The sequence below is a fragment of the Pezoporus occidentalis genome, unplaced genomic scaffold (assembly GCF_034315485.1).
Source record: "Pezoporus occidentalis ecotype Australia unplaced genomic scaffold, CSIRO_AGI_Poc_V1 ctg14, whole genome shotgun sequence".
NCBI lineage: Eukaryota > Metazoa > Chordata > Aves > Psittaciformes > Psittacidae > Pezoporus > Pezoporus occidentalis.
In genome coordinates this window covers 3,129,846-3,144,833 of record NW_026913209.1, presented here as the reverse complement: position 1 = coordinate 3,144,833, position 14,988 = coordinate 3,129,846, and the positions used below count along the sequence as shown (strand labels likewise).

Sequence of the window (14,988 nt, the reverse complement as noted above, 5' to 3'; positions counted from 1 at the left end):
TTAGGCAAGGCTGTGTACCTTAAGTCTGTTTTCCAATGCACCTATCTTGCTTTGGGATGTAACACCTGCATCATGTAGCTTGTTGGTGCCTGCGGTCTAAATAGGGATACAAGGACATGGTTGAAGCACCCTGCTCTGGGACTGCCAGCAGCTCAAAGTGCCCCTTAAGGCTGCAGGGAAGCAGAAATACAATAAACAGACAGAGGTCCACAGTGAGGAAATAAAGGTGACTTAAAGCCTCTGCCTCTGAAAGGCTTGGGCCCTGCACAGCACAGCTTCAAGTGTATGGAAGAATACCGGCCACTGATGCAGCCTAGGCTTAGTAAATTATTTTTCCATCAGCTATAAAAGGCACCTACTTGGCCCTGTTTTTCGTCGCCTACCAGTCAAAGAACAGCAAAGTTAGTGACTAGATCAGCTAGTACCAATTCAGTGGTTCAGTGGTTCCAACATGTCCGTTCTCTATCATCTTGGAGGCAAACGTGAGCTATAAGCATCCATGTGTCATGCTCAGCTATTGACAGAAATAGGCTGCAACTGAAATTTTGCCCAGCCTCAATCAATGGACTGTGTCCTCATGGAAAAAGAGATAGCTGCCTCTGGCAGAGACAGGCAACGGCAGAAATCTCCTTCCTCTATGAGATACGCTATAAAGTTTTTATTACAACTGTTACATAAAGTGATACAAATGAACTGTATTTTCTCTTGAAAAATGCAATCCAGAAAGGCCAGCAAAATATATTCAGGACATAATAGATGTGTGCCGCTCCTGACCTTCATAGATCTTAAGTAGCTCAAAATGTTACTGTTTATTATTGATAAAACTTGTTTAAAGCTCCAGGAGTCTCTCAAATAGCTTAAAAATATGAAAACTATGATTATTTTACTTTGGTTAGCCAAAATCAAGCTCTTCTAGTACAATTCCTACTCTCCCTTGAGGTCCCTGAACTCAGAATGTGAGGAGTCTGGAGTACTCTCTCCCTACTGAAACATGAACCCAAACGTAAAGAGTACCTGTTTTTCCAAGTGATTCAAGACTCCTAATTGCAGGTTAAGTTTTGGCTAGTTAAGACAGAGTCCAAAGACTTTCTGCAGGCTGAAGTAATTTTTGTCTGGAAAAAATTATTGAAGAATAAGAAAAAAAAGAAATAAGCATCATAAAAATGTTGCATCAGTCTGGGTTATGTCAGATGAGTTATGATAAGGAACACTGTCTGACATGAAAAATCACATTAAATTAAAAATAAAATGAAAGCTAAAATGGGTTTGGTTGTGGGTTGGGTTTTTTTTTTCCCCAAAACTCTGGTATGCTTTATTTCAGTTACTGGAACCATGTTTTTTACCTTCTTTTTATGGCCTATTTTATAAAAGGTAGCTGGTACTCACAAAAAATTTTGGGACCGTTCAAAACTTTTCACAGTTAATTAGTAATGCATGTAGCAAAACACCCGCCCTACCTCTGGGCCTTGGGGGTTGCCCTGGTTCACTTGTAACTGATTTATTTTTTAAGGTTGTCTGGCACATCTCCACCCCAGCTGCTTCCAAGAAATTTCAGCCCAGCGTCAGCTGGGAAAGATCAACTTCACATGCTGACATACAGAGGCGGCCTTAGGAATACTGGGGCCTCCGGTGGGAGGCGTCAATGGGAATCTTTGCTCTTTTTGCTGATCCAGGGATGCAGTATCTGCCACCATACAGGACATTATTTTTTAGCATTTTCCTTGAAAGAACACTCATCTGATTACTACACTATGTTTTAACTCCATCAGAAACAGAAGTGTTATCTTTATCAGATTTGTGTCTCATTATGTAGGGCTGAACAGGAGATCGTTTTTGCAGGCATTCAAAACCATGGTAATGACTTATGAGCCTCCAAAAAAGTAATGCTATTTTATAGGCTGCTTAAAATTTACAGAATACAACAGGCTAGAGAATGATTCTGATATCTTTCCTTATGTCTGAGTAATGGCTTACTCTGCAAGTCTGCTCCTGAAACTGACAGCCACAAATCCTAACACTTTTCCTAGGGATAGATGGCTTTATTTCCTCATGATTATCTTTATTCAGAACTTTCCTGAAAAAAAAATTGTACCATGTTCTCTCCTTCATTTTTGTTCCTCTTAGGCTGCAAATAAATTTTGTCACTAGCCTTCTTCTGTGAGCTTCCATCTGGTGCCCTTCCATGCATTTCTAAGAGCATCTGAACCAAAAGCATCTTATTATTTACACAAAATACTGTTTTTAAAAATTGTAGTATCTAATTGAGTCCATTTGTAAAGGAAGAAAACGTATCTAATTTTAAGGTACAGCACCTGATTCTACTTAGATTCAGACAGAGTACGCAAAACCACCCACTGCAAGATATAAGCTGGCAGTGAATTCTACCTCTTGGTTTACCTTTCCAAATTTGTGCAGCGAGCTGAATGTTTGAAAGATTTTCATCCTCTAGTTACAGGTTTGGTTTGATCCAAGTTTAGAGGATCCAATGGGAAATTCTGTGGCTCTTTCTTTTTTTAAAAAAAAAACCTTCAACAACCTTTTTCTTCACATACATAGTCTTGGAACAGCAATATGAAACTTAATTTGTTTCAGAAGTGGAGGCAATAATAAAAAAAGAACCACAACTTTAATACAAAGAAGAAAACTGGGTGTTGATAGCACATCAGACTTATGATTAAAACAATATTCTTAGAATTTTTCATTCTCCAACTAGAGAAGATGAACAAGAACCCCACAGTTTAGTTATGCAACATTACTCAGATCAGCTGTTACTTTAGGTTCAACTGTATTCAGATACTTATAGCAAGAGAACATTCCCAACCCACACAGAGACAGAGACTGTACTTTGTTAGGATAGCAGACTTGTTATGTTCCATTCAGCTCAGCACCATTAAACTTCTGGGTCTAGCTTTTGCTGTCTGCCGCCACGATTAATATCTTACTATTTTCTTCCTACTCTGTGGTTACATTTCAAGAATTAAATGATCATTCAGAAAGTTGGCTTCAGTTTATGAGCTGTTAAACCTAAGAGAGATACAGTACATCAAAATGAAAAGAAATAGTCAAAGTTATAATCACTAATGTTAAGTTTGTCCTTGGAGTCTTTATCACTTGGCACATGTAATGTGCACCCATTCCTGTTATAACAATTCACTTCTATAGAAGAAGATTATTTTCTGTGGAAGACCCAGGGGATACATTTGCGTTGTTTTGTGCTTTGTGAGAAGGTGGACTGAGAACTCTGGAAACAGAAATCTTGCATTTACACCCCGGATGTCTGTCACTGATGGATGAAGTGAAGTTGTCCACACACTACCCATTAGCAGAGCCCAGGATGGATTTGGAGGCTGAGTGACAGCTCAGCTGTTGTGCCATTTCAGTTTTTCTCCCTGTCATTGAAAACCATCAAGGAAGGAAACTGGTAGGATCAAATTAAATGTTGGTTGGGTAATGCCATTGCCACAGACATCCATTCTCTTGGATCCTGGCAGGAGCCTCTACCTCCCTTCACACTCCTAAAGAAGCATCTGATGAGGGCAGGAATTCCCAAGCAGCTTCAGCCTAGACCTGGCTAGCTGGGCTGATTGGAAAGCCTTTTCCCAAATATTACCTTTTTTTGGTGAAAATAATTCCTTAACCAGGAATCTTATATGAGGATTTTATTTGGCATAATAAGCTCTTCTGTGTATCTGAAGAAAAAGCTCAGTCATGTTTATTCTTCCTAAATTTACAAAAAGCTAATAATTGTCTAATGCTAATGCTAATAATGTCATTACCAGCATTGCTTCTTATTGTGCTGTCACTCGCTCTCTCCTTACATTACCTGTATTTTTTTTCTACATTTTTAATTTTTATTCACCTAATATACGCATACAGGTACAAAGTTCAGGAAAATGTAACAATCAGCTGAGAAATACTCACCAGACAAGTATTCATGCACTCTTGTATCACCTGACATATGGTGAACAAGCTGATGAATGACTCAGGATTTAAATGGTAATTACCATTCATCATTATAATAGACTTGCTAATTCATAAATTCTTGGTAAGCCAATTTTCTATAAAAAGGTTAATAATAAGAGTGGAAAAGAAAGAAAAAATAGCCCTAGTGTGATAAAAAATGTAAAAGCTAGAATATCTTCACTGCCACATATACCTTCTAATGATTGAGTAGTTTTGCACCAAAGTGGTTATTGACGCAATACTACTTTCTGTACGGGGGCTTTGATGGAAATAAGGGTAGACAGAAAAATCCAGGACTTAATTGCCCAAGGAGGAGGTTGAGGTGTGTCAGACAAAGACAAAAGAACTAAGGCAGGCAGGAACCCCTTCACTCATTTCCTAGTTTTATAGTACTTGGTGACAAAGTCGCGTTCTCAGAACCACTCAAAGCATACTGTATGGGAATGTTCCCTAAACTCTTAAGTGGTACTGTGAGAAATGCATTGAGCCACCGTCATATCTGATCTGAAGGCATCTTACCGCCAGTAGCATCATTGACTCTTCTGTTGGTTCCTCTGAACATAAAAAATGTTCAGTTGTTTCTGCTTGTTAAAGTAACAACCAAAAAAAAAGAGGAAAAAAAAGAAAAAAAAAACATATTTGCTCATTTTATGATCTTTATATGGTAGATCACTTTGAACTGTAATTTACAAACCCTTTGGAAAACAGCAATGTAAAATGGAAAGAACACAGGCAACACTGAAGTTCTATCTATCCAGTGCTCAATACAGCACTTATTCCCCTTTAGATAATGTACATAAATATACACAAATTCAAATACACCTTCCACCTCTAATCTTCATGGAGCCACACCCTTTTTATCACAAAACACCAGTATAGGAGAGATCTGATTGCCCCACCAAGTTATGTAGTTTCTCTGTCCTCCTACATCTTCCTACTCCTTGCCTGAGCACCAGAGATGGGGAAACTACTACACATTACATAGTGGACATACTTTTTACTTCAGATGCGTAAGACAAAGGAGACTAGGGATGGAGAAAAGATGTATCTGTTTGCAAGGGACTGAGGGACAAGAGGAGGGGAGAATAATAGAAATTATGCATGGAGACTCAGTGTCTTTTCTCCTCAACCCCAATACTGTTGTGGACATGCAGGGGAAACCAAAGAGATCTCCATGTTCAGGGAAATCAATAAGCCATGTTTAAGTTGAGTTTTTGATCATTTTAGCCTGCATTTGGACCCTTGCAGGGAAACTTGCTGTTTCAATCTGTTGCACATTAGGTATCAGGCTGATTGGACAGATACTGAGTATTCAGGAATACAGCATATGGAAAGGGAAAAAAAAATCAAGCCAATTCTATTGTAGACTACGTAACACTATACTTGGCATTATGAATAATACTTAAATTTGCTACAATATACTGTATGTTCACAAAAGTTTATAAATGTGGGTAATCTTGCTGACTGCTTTCTTGCAAACCAAACACTTCTAGCAACAGAATATGGAATTCCTGACAAGCCAGACTTTCTTTAGCATCCATTTTCATTTTCTCTTTTTTTTTGTCTCTTTTGCACACACACACATTTTAAAATTTAAGAACTTAATTAAATTAAAAACTGGATGTTAAAACCCAACTTGTACCACAAATTCAGGGGACTTTTTTTAAATCAACAAAAGTTTAAAGATATGTCAAAAGTTTCTAAATATGTTTAGAGCTCCAGATTTTAATCGAAATACTTAACTATGAAAACAAAGTTGCAAAACGTTAAAATGTGCTCTGCATGAGGAATGATTTTCAGAGTGTGTTTGTATTTGGATGATTTGCAAAAAACTTAATTCACTTGTGCTGATAACAACAATTAGGCAGTGTGGAGATTATAAAGGATGCAGTAAGAAGATATCTATGAGCTTTTTCTTCTTATTTGCTTGACAGGATATAACAGGACAATGTATATAAAGCAAAACCAAAAGCATACACTATAACTCCAAAGCAAAAGAAAGAAATAGAAGTCAAATACAGAAGTAGGGCAATTAAGGCATCATTATAAACCATGGGTTCAGGCCTAAAATTAAGATGCAACTACATTTCAAGCCACGCTACCAAGCTAAATACAAAGTCCCAGAATACCATGCATGTTTTCTTTCATACAAAAGTGATCAAACTAATTTACAGTTGCAGTAAAATAATTTTAACACTATATTTCATAAAGAAAATATATCAAGAGTTTATACATTTGCATGACTTCTGTTCTAGTTTCTATATATGCTAAACCAAAAGATTAAAACATATAGTATGAAATGCCATGATTAACAAGTACCACCATGGGGTTTTTTGTTTTCCTGGGGATACAAAGCATAAAAATAGGTCAACCTTTGGGTCAGCTGCAATGGGGAGTTAAAATGGAATAGAATGAATCAAAATGCTTTTGCTCAGCCAACTACATACTGAACAATTTAGTATCCAACTTCCCTAACTTTTTTGTCATAAATCAAAATATTTCATTTTATAGTTTAAAGTTAGTCTTAGCATTAGGGATAAAGAGAAAGGAAGAGAACAGCACAAATACCCATGAGATATATATACTAGTAAGGTCACACATGCAGAGACACCTGTGACACCACAGTAATCACAACAGCCAAGCTCTGGTGGATTATAAAGTCACTGGGGTGACACAGAGGCATCTTTCGATTCAGTTTGTTTGCACCATGCTTTTTGGTCCTGGTTGTTATATGCAAAATACTCTTTATGATTACTGAGAAGAATATGTCCCCTTGCTGATCTGTATTTTGATATCTTGGAAAGCTCAGTTTATTGAAGATTTTTGAACGAGATCTTTATAGGGTTTTAGGCTTACATTGCAGATTTGGGATAGAGCTGCTATTGCTGAGCAGTGGGATACAGAAATGATGAACTGATGTTAGTATGTAGGTCCACATGGTTGCCATTAGATAATTGAAAACCTGCTTTAAAGTGACTCATTCACTAGCTTTACTGTTTTCAGGGTTAAATTCTAAAAGTGGCCAATTTTTTCCAGAGCTTGAATACTTGAAACTCTCATGAATTTACTGCTAAACATCACTCATTGAAGTTGATGGAAGATGAATGTAAAGGTTTGGCCTCAAAGTCTGTGTTACTCTTATGGAAATTTTAAGAAATGAATGTGAAGTTGTGTGACTTTAGGCATATTTGAGGTTTTATATCACAGCTTTTCCTATGCTTTTACTGTAGAATTGTATATTGCTTTTGATGGATCCTTTTTTAACAGATATATATTCTTTTTTTGTAATAAGGTTTTCTACTTGCTGATATTTTGGAAGAAGAGACTAGCATAAGTATTTCTAGCTGTAGAAATAGTTCTTATTTGCTCCACAGTCAGCAAACCAATGTTCTACTCTTTATCATGACCTTCAGAAAATATTCTCTTTCTGCCACTGTAGAAATCTGTGAGGTGCAGCTTGTGCAGAACTGGCCCCACCCTTTACACCTGAGTTTTAACTGCCACAGCCTAGATAGCTAGGACGGTGACAGCAAAGTCCATAGGTTGTAGGTTTTGTAAGAGTGTCCTTCTCTTAGATGGAAGACCGTACAAGGCTAGGCGAGCTCCATCATCCCGGGTCTGAAGGTAGGAGTTTTCCTTCTCTTGAGGAAGGCCTGTCTTCGTTAACAAAGATTCCGTACGAGCTTTAACCACACACCTACTGTGCAGGCTGGAAGGGCTCACTCTCTCTTGTCTGTATGGACAGGCAAGGGTCAAAATGGTAGGTGACAAGGTGTATGGGAAGCTGCAGATCCAACGCTGCATGTGGGCGGACCAGAGCATGGGTAGCTCAAGATTGCACAGGAGATGACAGTCCTGGTCGGACACTTCCTGATTGCCTAAGCACCCTTTTTTTCCAACCAGATTTGCATATCCCACATGCCCTTGGCCATCGTGCCTGTAATAAGCGTGGTTAAAGCCCTTCCCAAATCTTCGCTCCCAAAGCCAAGCCATCATAAATCTGTAGCCATTTCACCTACTGTGTGTGCAGCTCTACTCCAAAAAGCTACACTAGAACAACTTACACATAAGGTGCCGATGGTGACTGTAGGTATGGAAGAATTTCATGTAAGAGAGGTGAGCCAGAGTAGAAAAATAGATTGCCAAGGAAGGAATTTCTTTATGTCATAAATAGCATGGTGAAAAGTAATACAGAACAACTGATGACCATGATTTTTATCATAAGAAGTGAAGAGATCAAGCAGAGATTAAAAAGACCAAATGAAATACACTTTTGTCTAATGTATAATTAAATCAGTGAACTCATTGCCAGGGGATATTGTGAAGGCAAAAACTCTAACAAACCCATAAAAAAGTCCAGTAGATTCTTGAAATGAAGAACCATGGGATCAATTAAACATATTGATGTACCTACTGCCTCCTGCTAAGGAAATCCCCCACCCAGGAGCTGCAAGACAAGGAAAAGGTTCCAAAATCATTATCACTCTGTCTATTCCCTGCTTGTGGATATTTTTTGTAAGTCCCTGTCTAGTTATTTTGAGAGGAGGAATCCTGGATTACATGGCTATTCATTCTGATGCATAGCAAGTTTTATGTTCTTATTTTGGCAAAGTTAGAACTTCTTTTTTGATAGAAAAATAGAAGACTTTTCTATCAAGATAGGGGATAGCATTTTGTACCCAATATCCCACAGGCAGCCAAGGTAACCCTCTAGAGCCTCAGTATACTACTACAAGAGATCAGTAAAGAATTCCTGTAATATTTGCCTTTTCCCCTCCCATTTGTTATGTTTTTTAACCTAGCCCTGACCAGTACTTACAGATCCAATAAATTACTACATGACAAGAATGAATGTCCCTCACAGCAGATATTACCTAGAAATCAGTGGACACTAGATCTGAACAAACGTTAGACAGACACACACATTTCTGTTGAACCATGTAAGTCACTATCCCAACTGATGGGATGTGAGTTGGGAGTCTCACATCCTGATGGTGATGGGAGTTGAAACCAAAATATTCACTCAAGCTTTAGAGTTTTCCCTGCATAATGTATAGCCTAGACATCATTCATTCAAAATTCCCATTTATGTTCAGGCTGCTTCTATAAAAAGCTAAACTTTACATTTTGTCAAAAAAATGTTAGTTCTGCTGTGTTTCTCATAAAACATAGTCTATCTCACTGAACTCACGCTTGTAAGATAAGCAGATCAGAGTGCTGGACCATTACTGGCCAGACTGCTCACACACTCTGTTGCCCACTGTCACCCTCAGACAATGCACAGGATCAGGACGTTGTCTTTCAGGAGCTGTACCTGACATATGACAAGTGCACACCCTGTTTTGGGAGGAAGGAGATTCAGGCACATGGACATGACATCACATTGCTTTTAGAGACTAAGAAAGGCCTATTAAACATAACTGTTCAGGCACAGCCTCTGTCTACTGTAGAGGGGTATTGTTCCAGTGCCAATTACTTGAAAAATATTTATGCCTCTCAATTGTACATTGACACCATACAGGTATTCCTTGTTTTGTGTGGGCTGAATATCATAGATGATTGTGATGGTTTTCCCCAACTTTAACATCTGCTAGTCTCTGGTACTCCTAATTGGCTTCTTTTTTACTGGCAGAGTCTGCTGGCTCCTTAAGTCATTGGCATGAGGGAAAGACAACCATGTGGAACATTTTTGGGCAGTGCAAGCATATGGTGTGGTGCAAGCCGCAGAATACAGTACTGGTGTTCTTCCTGAAGTTGGTCTTTTAGTCGGATGTGGCTGTTTAATGCTGATGTGTACATTTCTTGGAGAACAGCAATGAAATCTTTTCCAAAAACTGCCGGCCCCACACCTAGCTCAATCCACTCTGAAGGAAAGTACTTTTGGCCTCGAAATTTTTTGGGCTAAGCATTAGTGTTCTTTCATTTTAAAAAGGAACCTAGGGTAGATCCAAACTGTCCCTGGCTGCAAATAAGCAACCATTTTCAGGCACACTTTGATGCTTTCTGAGATAGAAGTCTTCCTGTGGGGTTTTCTTTTTGCTCAAGGTCAGATAACTTTCACAGTACTAACACCATCTACAAGATTTACTATCAGTTATAAAAATAGCTGTGAAATATAGGTTTATTCTTGATGTCTGGAAGTGGGCTTGGTGTTGTAACTGGTCTATAAATAATAAAAGTAAATATCCATGCATGAATACTTTGAGGCATAATGCATGTGCTAAACACACAGTATATGTACCATCAAGTATTTCAGAAATATCTAATATGTTCTGAAATATATATTCTGCTTTTTTCCTTCACCCCATAAACTGAGCAAATGTCTCTGGAGCCATGTGTCTGCACTCAGAGTTTAGTCATGTGCTAGCAAATCATGTGCATGAGAAAACACAAAGGCTTCCATTGCATAAGCCACCTGCTCCATGGATCTATAGCCACAGACACCAGCATTTGTGTCTGGTTTACCATTACCTTTTTGTTCCCTTTCTTTCTTCCTGTGCAGACTTGTGAGGAACTAACACAGGCTCAGCCAGATTATTTAACATGTCAGCCAGGAAAGTTGAGCCAGCATGGAAAAGGAAGAGCGAACAAACCACACTGAGTGAAAGGTTAGCCAAGCTTAGTTTTCCCATGGATTAAAGAAGAAGCAGCCAAGCTAACCAAAGTTGTCAATGCAGCTCATGATGAGGGGGATGAACCTTCAAATGACAGCTGTTTTTTTTCTTTCATCACGAGAGTTTAGAGAAATGCTAGATGCACATTAAAATTTCAGGAGAGAAAACATTTTGGAGACTTGCTTATCTTGGAAGATTTTGGATGTCGTTTTGGTTAGAAAATTAAACAGTAATAAAATCACTTTAATGCAGAAATATTAATTTTTTTTTTTTCCTGTGGTGATCTCAAGTTCACAATGGTTATTCCCTTGTGATGTAAATCTGTAGTATATATATATATATAACCTGGGTTTGGCTGACAAAAATGCTTCAATAAATATTTCATCCCATTCCTGCACTGCTTGTCTTGGTACTGAGCATTGAGTTCATAGTCCATATTGGATCACAAACTTTATGCTTAATTCATCCACAAGAAAAAAAAAAAAATCAGTGCAGGCCTTAAGCAGAGAAGGGTTTCTTTGTGGAGTAGGAACACATTTCTGCATGTGTTTGGAGGAAGATCCCTTTTAAACCAAAATAGAACTGATATCTGATGGCATCTGGTTGCATAGTCATGTAGATCTCAGGGTTTTATATGTAGAGTCATGTTCTGCAAGGGCACCATCATAGTTCGGGGCCTTTGGCCTCATACTTAAGAGTGCTGATTGTGCTTAGTGCCCATTCCTGATAAATAAAATTCCTACATTCTCACCGTAAAAAGGGCCACCCCTTTGTTCTCCTGATAGCCTGGTGACCCTGAAGGAAGACCTCATAACTGTTCACAGAAGATGCACTGCATAAAGCTTTAATTATAGTTTCTTTGAAGAACCAATTTCAGCCAAATTCTCCAGAACTTCTTCAGGCAATTCATTGTGTTTGACTCCCATGATATTTAAGAAGTTGAAACTCCTATTCAGCCCAAGCAACTTTACCTCATGAAGCTTGATGACTTCTCTCCATCTTCTTGGAACATAAGGAACTGCACCTTGTGCTGTACAATGCTTTGTTTCCAAAAGCTTGTCTGAATAGCCATTTCAACACAAGAAGCATTTGAAAACACAGGATCTGAAAATCAACCTGAATACAGTTTTAATTCAAATTATCTGGTAATCACAGCAGCTGATAGTTGCTAATTATGAGCCATAGTTCCAATAAAGACTAAGCTCTGATGGAAGTGTGGATGATTTTCTAGATTAGTGCAGATGCTGCTGCAGTTATGTTGCAGTTCCAGTGACGTTCTCTCTTTCTTTTTTTTCATGAACTGCATGTCTTCCCATAAAAAGGTGCGTGGAACCACTGACAACACAGCAGAGGTATTGAAAAAAATCATAAATTATGGAAGAGTAAACATAAAGTAGTAATATTTCCCAGTTTTCTTCAACCTTGCTCCCCAAAATCTCCAAATGTTTTTCAGACGTGGTTTCAGTGTCATCATACCACCAGTTCATCATCTGACGGAAAGGGAATAAACAGGAGAGCAAATATGCCTTCTCTGAAATGCAAAGCACCTGTAACACAAAGAAATGAGAACTATAAAAGTTTAACGCCTTTGAAGATAAGCCCGTTCATAGACAATATGACTAATATCATCAAGGCCAGTTAAGTACATAAGCATGGGTTTGAATTTCAGCTCTGAAGAGCTGTAATAACCCTGATTCTCAAGGTAGTATAAAATCTAAGTCCTTTTGGAGGAAACGTAGCTCAGCTTCTGGGAACCTGCTGTTGTCTGGAATAAGACAAAGCCCAATGCCTCAAGATTGGCACAGTCAAGATAAGCACAGTCTCAGGTATCTTATCTCCTCTTGCAGCTGGACCAAGCCGTTTATTAGCTAGGACAGCAGATGTCAGTCTCATTTGCAATAGGCATATGTGATCCATGGCCAGATGACACTACAGTTTTTGTAAAGGCCCCAGAATTAGTCACACAGTTGTCTGCAGCTAGGAACAGCAACTGCAAGATCATAATTGTGCATGACAGTCTTGCCCCATAGACTGTTTTGGTCATTTGGCCCAAACCCACCAACAGAAAGCTCAGAGTATATGTAAAAGGAGAGGGAAAGGAAGACAAGTTTCCTTACATGTTGCCCTAGTGCATTACTAAGTCTCTCGTGCCTCCTCCTCCCTTCTGAGAGCCAGCTCATGGAGATCTGTTACAACTAAGGAAATCTTCTGGAGCTCCTCAAAATAAAATACACAGAAAACCCCAGAAGTCCACAGTGTTATTTCAGAGACTGGAAATAATATTCGTGTGATGGCGCTGGTATAGGAATAAAATGTTCTGTGTATATTTTATGTTGCTGTATATTTTGAGAGAGATTTGAGGTCACCCTCAAAGGGGGAATTTCTCTTATGAGTTAGGCCTGAATGATTTTACTGAAAATTAATAAATAAGAAATGAAAGGGGAGCTTGTTTCTCAAAAATCCAAGTTTTATTTGTTTAGATTTTTTTATTATTTTGTTTATTGCACTTTTGGTATTTTATGTTCTTAGACCACTACAAGGATTTAAACAGAATTTCTAGCTTGGGTTCAATAAGTTTTTAAAGAAGAGCTTTAGCAATCACAGTGCCAATTCAAACTTACTTCCTACTAAAGAGCAAACCCAAGAAATGCTTAACTTTTCTGGTTTAAATTCTTCATTATAAAGTAAAAGTTTAAATTGGCAGGAAAACTGCTGTTTAAGCTGCTAGTACACCAACATCAGAGAAAGCTGAGTTTTAGCCCTTGATATTCTGCCAGGTACTGTACTGCATATAACCAAGATAAAGACTGAAATAAAGAAAAAAAAGAGATGGAGTGAGATAAGTTTTATTTAGCCTTCATTGCCCTAATGGATTTAATGTAAATAAATATAAGTTATGTAGTACCTCTTGAGGCCATAACCAATAGACTTTCAAAATCTGTTGATTTGCACTAGGCAGCAAGTCTGAAAGCCAGTGACATGTAACTGCAAAGCCCAGTCCTTTTTGGTCAAATGACTGGCATATGTTTCTGAAGAAATAGCCCTTATAACTTAAAGCTCTGCTTATGATTAATAGGCATTTTTGCTCATAAGTGAAATAATTATGTAAAGTATTACACCACTTAACTCTCCTAAAAGTTATAGCATCAAGGTTCTGATGTTGTAGTTTGGCATTTCAACTGTAAGAACTGAGTTTTGCATTTAATATCTCAGCCACTCTGGATCCTATCCACCTAAAACTTGGCAGACATGTTTGTCTGCCCAGATGATTTTTTTAATAGTTTAAGATTAGTTAGGCCTTTTGTAGCTGTAGAATAGCCAAGAATTAATTTGGAGCTGGTTATAGAGTGTGGGGTTTTTTAACTGGCTGTAATTATAAAATTATTCTGTTAGAAAAAAAAAAAAGACAATCTGCTACTTGTCACCAAGTTTTGTAGACTGCTGCACTTTGGATTTTGAAGCAAAAAATGGTACTTTAAAACACCCCAAAGACAAACCATGAAAATAAAAAAACTAGCTCTTGGAGCAAGTGAATTCTCCAGCAGACTTTACCAGCTACACTTTATCTAGGCAACCAGAGTGGCTGAAAGAAAACACTTAACAGAAGTTTAGAAGTGATGCTCTACTTTGTACTACAATGTGGTGCTTTTTGCTGTGCCTACACAGGTGACATCTACGGGAAGAGACAGTCACTCCCAAACTGGTGTGCCAATGAACTGCTATCAAACATCAAAATTTCTCGTGAGTCACTGTATACTCTCATCATCAATATTTTAAATAAATCAAATGTATAAACCATTTGATTCTGGGGACCAAGTATGTTGGCTTCATGTTCCGGCACTAGATTTCAAATCAGAGCCTGGGAATAAAGCACTGAAAGTTTTGCTTTGGGCCTCAGGATGTCCATACAAAAAATTGTCTCTAACATTAGCTGTTCCTGTGCCTGAATAGTCAGAATGAGCCAACCTGAAATATTTTAGATGATCACCAATCCCTAGAGCGTGATAACTTGCTAGGAGAATTTAAATAAACAAATAAAAGTCTTCAGTTATATTATTCAGCCGGTAAGTCATGCAGATTTAGAACACAGGCATTTTTGAAAGATCAGATTAAGGAGAGGATCCTAATTCAATTGAAGCTTATAACTGTATTTTATAGTCAGAGATGTGTGCATCAGTGATTCTTTGATTCACTGTCCGAACCAAAAGTTTAGAGAAAATATATTACTTTTATGAAAAACTGAAACAGTGTAAGTTTCAACAGCTTTTGCAGGTTTTTAAACTTAATCAATCTAAACCATCAAATATTTAGTTTTAGTAAGAGAATTTTTCAAGTTTGCTTTATTAAAAGTATATTGAAGTTTGAAATGTCATTTCAAAATGAACACATCAAAACACTCTAGTTAGAACAT

General features: G+C 37.9%; 1 long non-coding RNA gene across 1 annotated transcript; it reads right to left on the bottom strand.

Moving 5' to 3' along the window:
• Positions 1-905: 905 nt before the first annotated feature.
• Positions 906-12,330, bottom strand: LOC134159042 (uncharacterized). Its single transcript, XR_009963007.1, has 3 exons — positions 11,549-12,330; positions 9,155-9,300; positions 906-1,112 (listed from the first exon to the last, which is right to left on the bottom strand). It is a non-coding gene; the product is annotated as an uncharacterized LOC134159042 (long non-coding RNA).
• Positions 12,331-14,988: the final 2,658 nt, after the last annotated feature.